The sequence below is a fragment of the Dromaius novaehollandiae genome, chromosome 1 (genome assembly GCF_036370855.1).
Source record: "Dromaius novaehollandiae isolate bDroNov1 chromosome 1, bDroNov1.hap1, whole genome shotgun sequence".
NCBI lineage: Eukaryota > Metazoa > Chordata > Aves > Casuariiformes > Dromaiidae > Dromaius > Dromaius novaehollandiae.
The window spans coordinates 205470025-205481441 of NC_088098.1; the positions used below are offsets into that span (position 1 = coordinate 205470025).

The 11417-nt window shown below is 38.4% G+C and overlaps 1 long non-coding RNA gene across 1 annotated transcript; it reads left to right on the forward strand.

Moving 5' to 3' along the window:
• The first annotated feature begins 1002 nt into the window (after positions 1-1002).
• On the forward strand, positions 1003-11051 carry LOC112988557 (uncharacterized). The gene is made up of 2 exons (XR_003260566.2): positions 1003-1223; positions 10426-11051. It is a non-coding gene; the product is annotated as an uncharacterized LOC112988557 (long non-coding RNA).
• Positions 11052-11417: the final 366 nt, after the last annotated feature.

An 11417-nucleotide genomic window follows, 5' to 3' on the forward strand; every position in this document is an offset into this window, starting at 1 on the left:
ACACTTCTGTGAGGCAGCTATAGTACATAAATTTACAGAGGGAAATACCATGACAGGAGGGTTAAAAGGTATCCCCAGAGGTGTTACATGCAGTGCGAGACAGCTTACAGTTTAGCAGGCCCGACTGCCAAACCCCGCGCTCGGACTGCAAGCCTAAGACTCTGAGAAATGTAACTGCTTATTTTTAATAATGTAAATAATAGCACATTATTCTTACAACGAATCTGTATTGTATTAACTGTTATGTTATGGGCAAAAAGGCATAGGAGATATATGCCCTATAAACCCCTCTGTGGGTAATATGGAATAAAAATCAATCCTGGAAAAATTAGGTGTATGGGATTGAGGAAGCTAAACATGGCATTATATCACACGAATGTTCACATTGTAAGGGTAGAGCAAGTTGACTGCAAGTCTTTGCAAGCCATCATGGCAGTCGTACTCAAAGCATTTAAGAAATTAGGGTCAAAAAGCACTTATTAATGTTAAGCAGGTGCTATGCTGACAAAAAGAAGAAGCTCGAATTAATATTAATGAAAGTTTTTCATATTGTTTATACCCCTTTATACTCCTGCGTGTTGGATTCCTAGGAAGGACACTGAAAGAGAAGAATCTTTACATTTCAATTTAATGTGTGATAATTAGTTGGCCAGTATGCATTTAAGATAACTAAGTATTACAGAGGCTGGCAGTGGCTGGAGAAGAGCTTGTCAATATGAGGGTCTTTCAGAAGATTCTGTTCTGTATGTATGTCAGAAGACAATTTTGCAGTACATCCTGCTGTCATGGATAAAATAAGGTAAAAATAAGAAAGAAAACCATGTAGGGAACAGAGGAGAGCAAGATACATAAACAGCATAAAGCTATTTAAACTGTAGACAGTGAACACGGTGTGGAAAATGATGTTGAAAATGATGACACAAAATCTCTAGATTTCAGCTGCCACGTATAACCTCTCAGCTGCTTCCCTTTTGCACTTCCTCAGGTGCCACCTCTGTGCCTCGCTGTCGATGGATGCCACAGAAAGCCTGTCAATGCCCTTTCCAGTATCAACGAGAGAGTGACTGAAGAGGAATGGCTGCAGTCACTGACTTCCTTCCAGGAGCTCATTCCCTTCCCAGAGTTAAGGACATGGCTTAACTCTTCAAAAGTCCTTGCCTCTACAACCAGGGAAATGAAGACTAATCTGGGGATTCAAGCAGGGATTTTCAGTTTAGACTGAGGTATAAGGCTTCCGTTCATTCTCATAGTGACAAAAGGTTAGTAGCAAAACTAGTTCCTCACAAAACCAAGTGGCAAGTAACACGAGAAAATATGGCAGAGCTGGGACTTTATACATGATCCACAGTGAGTACTTTCACATAGCATCGTGAGGAGTAATAAATGTACTAGCCTGTCTGCAACATTAAATCTTGCTACGTATAGGTTATTCGGCTGGGGAGTCTGGACATATTTTGCCCAAGGCTTCCTATCCACAATTCCTCTGTGAGTGATGACAGGATTGGGCATGATATAGCCCATAATTACCAGGTTTGGACTAGTGCTACCTGTGTGATACTTGCTGTCAGTGGACTGCGGTCACACTGCATTGAGGGACACCTTGTAGTGTCTCTCATTCGCGTTGACCTATACCTTATTTTGTCACTAGTGCCACAGATTAATAGCACAAACTGCATGGCACAGTGGACATTTCAAGTGGATACTTCAGTCAAATCACATTACCTCACTATTCAACATACAAATATTATAAATCGTAAGGCATTGTGTAGCCTCATTTTCAACCTACAAGAAAATTTAAACAATGTGTACCAGATTAAAACAAAAAAAAGCCTTACTAATTTATGACTAGTTACTTTACCCTGTGGAGAGCAGAGCTGAAAATAATTGCAGCCTGTCTAAGCCTACTAAAGAAAGAATACAAAATTTAAAATCAAAGAATTTTATTCTTACAATTGGAATCTGCATAAAAATGTAGAGCACTGAAATATTTTTACTACTTTTGAGGCATAATTATGTAATTGCATAATTAATAATACATTTCTAACAGGCAGGGTAGTGCCTTTATGTGGAAAAGTGTAAAATATGTTACTTTTATGTTCTACCTAATTATTGCCTGCTCTGATATTAGAAAACATTATGGTGTATTAAAATGTGATACTTTACAATAGCTATTGTTAGTTTTCTTAAATATACAAAGAGTATTTGAAGAATACAGGCATCAGATCAAATCATAAATCTATTTATATATGTATACACATATCATAGCTATATATATCCTTAGTTTCTCATTTTCACACATGGGCAATAAGGAAGTAAGGAGCTCTTCTTATCATCATGTACCATCTTTTTTTTATTAATATATTTAAAGACAATATTTGCATGACAATGCATCCCAGCTCTTGTCAGTCTCATCGCTACCACTTTAGGTCCTATCACATGACGGTTGACATAAGCATACAGCCAAAATCTAAATGAGTGCGTCAGACTGCCCCAGGGCTACCAATTATAGGATGGGGACAGCGGTTTATATTGGTTTAGTAAGTTTAGTAAGTTGGGAGTGTATACAGTGTGCTGGCACTAAGCCTGGTTCTTGGCAGGTGTGATCTTGTATACAGTGCCATGTAAACAGTCTGCTCTTAGTACTCCAGTATTTCTCAGTCACAGAGAAATACCCATTTTCTTCAAAATGCACAACTGTGTGTGGAAGTTAACACTTTTGCAAGAATATATCTGATGCCAATGAATTACTAGATAGGAAGCCATATAGGCATTATTTATGCTACAAAGAAAGATGAAGAAGTGGGGAAAAATAGAGTAAAAATGTGGAAGCTAAATACCAGGGAAAGTAAATGGATTACAAATGGAGAACCTGTATTCTCCCACTCCTCCAAAGGGAGACAATGCACAAACATGTTGGTAATCTCTTGTCTACCTGCACAGGTTTTGGGTGTCTATCAGCCATAATTTATTTACCACATGAACAATTATTTAAATATCCATTCCTTCTTTCCAGCATTTCGTGTTAATTTTTTCCCTCCTATTTTACATCTCTAATCAACTTCTTGTCATGGCTTTGGCTTTCTGCATTGTTTCACTTCTCTCTGAAAATACATAGTCTTCTAAAATGGGGACCCCTTTCCTGTGTTTTCATACATTATCTCCTCTTTCATCCCTGGAGAATATGAATCCTCCTTTCATCTCCTGTCACATCATTGAACCATCCTCATATCAAAACCCTGTGATCAAAACTCAAGGGGGCTTGGCTTTCCCCAAGCAGCCTCTGTGCTTGTCCCTTTCTTCTGCATATTAGTGCCATCTGCCTGGCACCTGGAGCTCAACGCTGGGAACTGAGTCCTGGATCATATTCATGTCCCTGATACTGCCTTGTTTTGTGATCTTCAGAGATGACAAAACAATGTGAAACTATTCTTTCAATAAATAGTTCAGGCATTCAGACTAGAATTCACGCAGTTATGGATCTGCTGAAAAATATCACATACACTATTCCACCAAAAAATGGGCAAATGCTATATCTGATTAATGTAACAGAGCCAGCTTTTGTATTAGTGCCTTAGTAAGTATTGTCAGTCTGAGTTCTCATCCTCCAACTGCTGTGTGTAGGAAGCTGCCTCTGTTGCTGGGACAGTCCCTTTAATGTATATATTTATGCCCAAGTTTTTCCTTGTGCAAAACAGTTACCTATCCTGAAGGGCTGAGAAATTTAACTAACACATGAAAATACTGGACGCAAGTTTGTACATAAGGAGGAAACTTCCTCATCCTCATCCTGTTACTCATTATCATTATTCCTCTCTTCTTGGTGTCATACCGTGCAAGGATATTTATTTTTTCCCTCCTTTGAATTTACATCTCTTTTTTCCTAGACCAGTCCATTTCTACACACAGCCTCCTGCCTTTTCAGTCTATGTGAGAGCTGCAATAACCTCTTCTGTGACGTTATCTTGTCATTTTATCTCTTGCCATAAAGTGTTTTGAGAGGCTTTGTATGAAAGATGTTGTATGAAAATGAATTGAATTTTACTGTTTTAGCCTGAAGCAGGTGTTGCAGTACAAGCTGTTTCCCCTCCTTTCTCTCTTCTAGACTTAGCTGTCATTTTTTTAAACAGATCTTACATTTGTGTTGGTTTTTTAAATGTTATTTATCAATTCAGTACACAAAACATCCTGGATTTAGCAGTTTTTGAAAACCTCCTTTTTAGTAAGGTCCTACTCTCATAAAATAAAAAATAAAACAAAACAAAAAAGAGCCCTGAGACTAATGGAGCTGCTATTCAGCAGTTGTTTCAACAGAGATCTCACCAGGAGTCAGTGAGTCACTGTGCAATCGACAAGTCACAGATGGAAAAGGGCAGGTTAGAGAAAGGCCCTAACAGAGGACCATTATCTTAAGTACTCTGACCTCCACAGTTTTTTTTTTTTTTTTTTTAATTTTCATTTAAACACAGTTCTGAAACTTCATGACAACTGGTAACAAATTCTCTTGTTAGTGCATAAACTGATGATTTGTGTCTACCTCTAGTTTTATGTTTATGGAGCAGTAATGATGTCAGAGGCTTCCATGGGACTACTGAGTGAGCATGAGTAATGAGCCCTCTGTAAAAGATTTTACTACTCTAAGGCTCTGTGATGCCTGTCCAAAATGAATAGGAATGCTTCAGTCAACTGTTCACAGCACCATCACTGCCCTGTGTTGGGCAGCATCTGGCTCTTCAAACCAAGAAGGACCAAGCAGATGCTGCTAACCCTTCTGCTCACCTTGGTAGGTTGGATCTGACTTATGAAAAAACTTAACTTCAAACCTTAGTTTGAAGCTCATATGTTGATCATCCATACTAAACTTGCTGCATAGATGAACTATTTTAATCTCAAGACAGGAAGGTATTACTTTATCGATGTTACTATGAGTTTTACCATTGACTTCGGTAGAGGCAGTATTACATCCTACTTTATTAGTGTTTTCATGAGTAGAAGTATTCACAAAATATGAATCCCACAAAAAGAGCATCCAGCAAACTGCTCTGTACAAGCGTATTCCTTCCATGAGAACTAGCCACCTTCACTTGCAGGGTTAGTGAAAAGGAGGCAAAACTGAAAAGTTAGTAGGAATCTCAGACTTTTGAGGGGTTAATAACAAGAGAAAAAGGTAAATTCCAGAGAACCCTATGAGCAAAATCAATCTGTGCCACTTCTGGAAGAAAACTGAGCATTCTCGTTACACTCTGGCTTCTCTCTATATGCATTTCCCCCCCTGCTCCTTGTCTTTGAAGACTGTGTTTTTTTCCTTTAAAAAATTCCTCCTCTTACCACTCATTTCTTTCTTGGAATCATAATACCCTGTAGCATTACAATTTGTTACCCTGTTAAATAATTGTGCAATTATAAATATAGGATTATGGCTTTAGGTGGGGGATGTGATGATTAACTCTTAGAGTAATCTAATGCACAGCCATGAGGGAACATGAACTCTGTACCACCATGCAATGTATCAATTGGCAAACAAAGCCACCATGGGGATGGTGGCTTTGAAATTATTGTGAGTGCTTTTTCATTATTTTCCTAGCTCTATGTATTTCATAAGGTTGCACTCTCCAGAATGACAGAGAGCCTTAAAAATACCCACTTTACTGAAATCTTCCTAGTGTAACTAGCATGTGGTGAGCTTCGCCCATCATTACCCTTGATTTTTTTTCTTCTGCTCATTCTTTCATCTGTAGACAGACTCTGCTGTGGGTGTGACAGGTTGTTTAGCTGTTGGCTACAGCCTCGGAGATAGGGTAGCCAGGGGAATGCTTGCTATATTAAAGATCATCTTCCTTCCCTCAGGACTCCACTCTGTATAGTCTCCATTGGTCTACCTATTTTAGTTCATCTTTGATTATCCACAGAGCATATATGTGTGTAGGCAGGTATCTGTACGAGTTAATTCTCTGAATTTGGGTGTTTAGTTAGCTCTTACATCTCCTTAGGTACTCTGTACAGAAAATAGGGAGTGAGATATTCCACAAAATAATGAAACAGTCTGGAAAAATTGATCTTTCTCCAATAATTTTACAGAGAGATCTGTAGAGATGGAGACTACCACAGTTTTCTCGGGAGAAAGGAACTTACAAATCTGGTATTCACAGGAAAGCAATTTTACATCTATCACCACTGTGAAGCACTAATAATAATTTAAGGTATTTAACTTTAGATACCTAGCCAAGTGATACCTCTTTGGCATCCTTACCTCTTCTGAAACCCTAAAACGAAGGATCCAGAAGTAGGATGGAGGGGGCAGTAGTGATTTGGCTAGCTATCTTTTTATTTAAGTTAACAGATCAGCATATCAAGGAGAAGCTTCTGGAATCAGTCCTGTCCTTTCTCCCTTCTATGTTTCCCACCCATAAAGGAAAATCTTCCATTCCTTCAAGAACAAAAGTATCTCCCTTGAAGAAAAGTGTCTTTCAGGCTTAGTACATCAAAGTAGCATAAATTAGGTCTCTAGATGAGGTGTAATGATGTGCCTCAGCTGGGACTGAGTTTGCTACATACCTTAAGACTTGAAATTATTAGAGAACTGTTCAACATGGATTTTTTGAAAGACTGCTGATTTCAACATCTATGGCTGATAGGAGTTTTGCCCCACTGTTTGCAAGTAAAAAATTCTGGGAAACTTAGAGCTGAACAGTTTTCGTTAGCTTTCCCCTCCAATTGCAAAGAATTTCTCTGGTACTTCCAGGAAAGAACTTTAGATCTCTGAAGGACATCATGTTACTTCAAGTTTCATTCACACAAGCTATCTAGCATTATACTTCTAAAAAGCAACAAGTCTTACCATTTGCTCAGTGATCAAAGGTCAGAAAGGGGTTGAAGATCACTGTCATCTCTATTGTATCTATTAGGGAGAGAAACTAGAGAATTGTTTTAGACATCCTTCTCAAAATCTTCTCAGTTTTATTGCAAGGGTGAAAACAACTCTTCCATTGTTCCAAATAGAAGAGAATTATGGAGGAGATAAAATTGAGTGTGAATTATCTTAAATATAGTGAAACCATGTGCTGTTTTAAAATGACATGAAGAAAACAATTGGAAAGACAGAATGCATGATAGAGTACTTGGCTGTGTACCTGATATTCTTTTGACAGTTGTGTGCCCATATGATAAAAACACATTATGAAAACGCATTACGAAGATGGCTCCACTCTCATATGTTGATGTCATTCTTCCTTAGGAATAGGGTATACAAGGTTATGTATAGTTGGTACATTCTGGGTGTTCCAGTTTGGCTTTATTAGACTTTTGGTGAAAAATCAATGATATTGTTTAGGAGGGATTTTGGGGAGAAGGATCTCCCAATCTCCTAAAAAGTATGAGAATTACAAAATGCAAAAAACAAATAAGGAAATAAACCAATAAAGCACAAAGACTACTATCAAAATTCTAATCAGGTAGGTGGAGTTAGTTATCAGTGGTTCGGTTATCAGCCTGAGAGACATAACACTTCTGTTTGACCCCTACTTTCAGCAGAAAACAAAAAAAGACCCAAAGTATCTTAAAACAGGAGTGCTTTATCCAATAGGCTACTAGAACATTTTGCTTATTCCCCCCACTTGGCCAGTGAAAAGCATTATGCATTTTCAAATCATCCTGTTTCATTACAAAAAACATATCTGAATTTCTGATGATAGCCCCTTGGGCACAGCATGCGTATTTTTATTTTGGTTTGTCAGAAAGACTTCTTCCTTAAGAATTTACTATTATTAGCAAAAAGAGTGGAAAAAAAAATGAGTCTGGCTCCTACATTTACTTACTATAACACAATTGCAAAATGTAGACCAGAAGGCACAGTCCTACAAGATACTACATACCTGAAGCTTCCACTGAAGTCGATAGATGCCTCCCCCAAAAATATTCTGAATACGCACCTTCATATCACTCTGGATCTGGAAAAAGTGGTTTTCATTGTGATCTGTAAATGAAGGCAGGATATTCACAGAATCTCAGAACCACAGACTGGCTGAGGTGGGAAGGGACCTCTGGAGACTCCTCAGTCCAACCCCCCCTGCTCAAAGCAAGGCCAACTAGAAGAGTTTGCGCAGGGCCATGTCCAGCTGAGTTTTGAATAATTCCAAGGATGGAGACTCCACAGCCTCCCTGGGCAACTGTTTCAGTATTTGACCATCTTCACAATAAAAAAAAAAAAAGTTTTTTTTCTCTTAAAGATCATGTCTTATGTTAATGATTTAAGACTGCAAAGTCTATAGTATTAACATTTGGACCAAGCCACAGCCTCCCTGGGCAACTGTTTCAGTATTTGACCATCTTCACAATAAAAAAAAAAAAAGTTTTTTTCTCTTAAAGATCATGTCATATGTTAATGATTTAAGACTGCAAAGTCTATAGTATTAACATTTGGACCAAGGGGTGAGATATAGGATTCAGGAGCAAAAACATTGTTTTGTGTGGATCCGCGGCCATTATTTATAGCACTGGTTATAAATTACTGGTAGTTCTTTCCAGGTATGCACAAAGTGTACACATAAAGCTGGCACTCCAGCAGCACTTCTGAGCTCTCTGATGTGGCCTGCTATGTCTTGAACCCATACTGGGGTGAGATGGAAATGTGGGGTAGATCCCCTCTTCTCTCTTCCTCCCATGCTGTGAATTTCATAGAAAAGAAACTCCAGACATACAGGTCAGATGGGACCTGGCCATATCTTGTACCTAGATGTTTGGGGGACCAGAACACACTCCAGCTTCTACCTGCAGGTCAGTTTAAAAGTGGCCAAAGAGCACCGACAGCTCTGACGAAGCATTTTAAAGAACTGCAGGTGCCTGCTTTTCGCTGCTTTGGCCGGTGGCTGGATGCTGACTAAGTTCCAGAGGTCACCTACACTTTGTCCTCAAAATCTGAGGTACTGGAATTTGTTTTGCCTGCAATCCAAGCCATTTTTAGAAAGATTTATGCTCTAAAGCAACCCTTTGCAGCATGGGTTGTTTTGTTTGAAAAGCTTAAAGCACTAAAGTTATATTTTATATCATTTTAGCTTTCTGTCTCAGATTTAAAGTAAAGAAAAAAACTTCTTACTTTAAGATGCAGCTTTTTCTGACTCAATTTATATGGTTTTTGGCTGGTTTAAATCTGACAGTTTTAAACATTAGCAGAAAAAACAACCAAATAAAATGTATAGATTGGAGAAGAGTAGGAAGAAACAACTGTTCCAGCATTCTGCTTTTCCACCTTAAAAGTTCTTTTGAATCCACCCCTGCATATATGTATAGGTATACATATAAATATAAATATGTATGTATGAAAGTCAAAGCCCAGAACTGGAGGATTTATTCTGGGAGGGTTCATTTCTCATGAAAACTTTGTGGAGTCTTTAAGTCATCCCACTGCACATCGTGCAAAGCTTTGAAATCTCAAAAGCTTCCAGAGGATCTAAAATCCCTTTCCTACCCTAGTCTTCATTAGTAACATACTGCCAGATGTTGTTAGTGACTCCAGCATTAACAGAACATGTGAGATTTTAACATCCCTGTGCCTAAAGTGAACAAGGGAAGGGGCTTTAATTAAGCTATGCTTCAACTTATCTTTCTAAAAAGCTGAAATTACATACACAAAAAATACCTCAGAAGGTGTAAAAATATAAAGGAGCTTAACGTGGATAAGTGGATGAGTTCTAGACCCACAGCAGGAACCTGTGGGGCTTCTAATTTAAAGGGAGGTTAAGCAAAAAATGTTCACAGACAGTCATGGTTGCACAAAAGCACAAAACACCATTAGAGGACTAGTCTAGGACTATTCTCAGTGAACCTATTTGTTTTTCAACAAGCCAAACACAAGCTGTAATATTTGATTTATTTTTTAATCTGACTTAGAAAACAGATATTAGATAATGTCAGCACAGTGTCAGGTTGGTGGGGATTTCGGTGTTCTAATGTATGTTAAAGCGGGAACAAAATCAAAGATGCAGGACAGAGATAGAACTAGCTTTACTGTGAACAAGAGAATAGGGAAAGAGAAACTTGATATAATGGTCCAAAACAGAATTCATGGAATGCAGACAAATGCTTGCAGACAGTCATGGCATTTTAATTTATCTTAGAGAATGAAACCATAGCCCAGAAAATAGGACGATCATGCTTTCTGGTGAGGCAACCATGTTTAAAGTATTAAGTGTGCGTGGACAATGATCAGAATTCCCTACTTTTCTCCCTTTGCTTCTCCCCTGAAGTGATAATAGACCTAAAGAAGCTTTTGCATAAACTTGAACTGAGCAGTCAAAAAGTGGCTATTTAAAGTGCCCAGGATCCTGGGAGGTCGCTCTTTGTCCCGACTTTATGCAGAACCCGGCCTTATTAGAGACTTGGAAAATAGCCCCACAGCTTTGCCGTGACATTCTTTTTTCTTTTTTTCTGCAGCTGAAGATCATTATCAGATAGAAACATCCTTTCTCTATGAGTTCTTGTCAAGGCCATGATGTCGCCTGCAGTGACTACGGCGTTATTGCAAACTTCAGTGGAACGTGAAATGTGTGGTCTTAAGGGTGTATGCTTATGAACACAGCCATGGCTGTTCTGAGCATATGCTGTATCATCCAAAGGACATCGGTGACAGAAATCTCCCAGGTGATAATTATATAAAGGACCCTCTGCTCTGAGAGGAAGTTCCATCACTGAAACTAAAGAATATAAAATGCTGTTAATGATGCTTTGTGCTGACATCGCACCTTTGTTCTAAAGACACCAGGCATTTTACCAATGCCTGTGAGCTTCTCCGAGCATCTTTTCCATGGAAAGTTTCGTAGACAAGAGCCCAGCAGGGACAGAGATTTAGCAAGATTCCTCTAGCTATCAGATTGTCCAGTTGGTTTTACATCATCTTCCTCCTGCAAAATGGGCAGGCTCTTTTATTAATGGAGCATTTGAGATTCTGCCTCTGATACTGGCTTTCTGAAATTATGCTTGTCAGGTTCCTAACAACAGTCATGTTTTCTACTCCTAAAGATAAAACAATATTTCCCAATAAAAGTATATACTGAAAAAAGGCAATGCGTCTTTAGACAGATTTTCCAGATGTGAATTGGATAATGCCATTCTGTACTAAGACTGACTCTGTGTTCAAGACATCATGGAAAATTCTCCATGGGAAATCAGAAAAATTATAGTAAGTTTGAAAAGGAAGATTAGACATGGAGATTGTCGCCCACTTCCCTTGCTCACAGGAATAGATGTCAAAGAAGGAGATAAGTCCCTCTTAATCAGTATGACTAGATCTTTTATTAATGCAGTGTTGTCAGCAGTTATATTGCAAACTTTGTTATTTGATTTTTTTTCTAGGTTCAGTTCTTGTAATCAGTCATATGCCTACCTAAAATTATTGGCATTCTTTTTTAAAAAAGAAAAAAAATCAT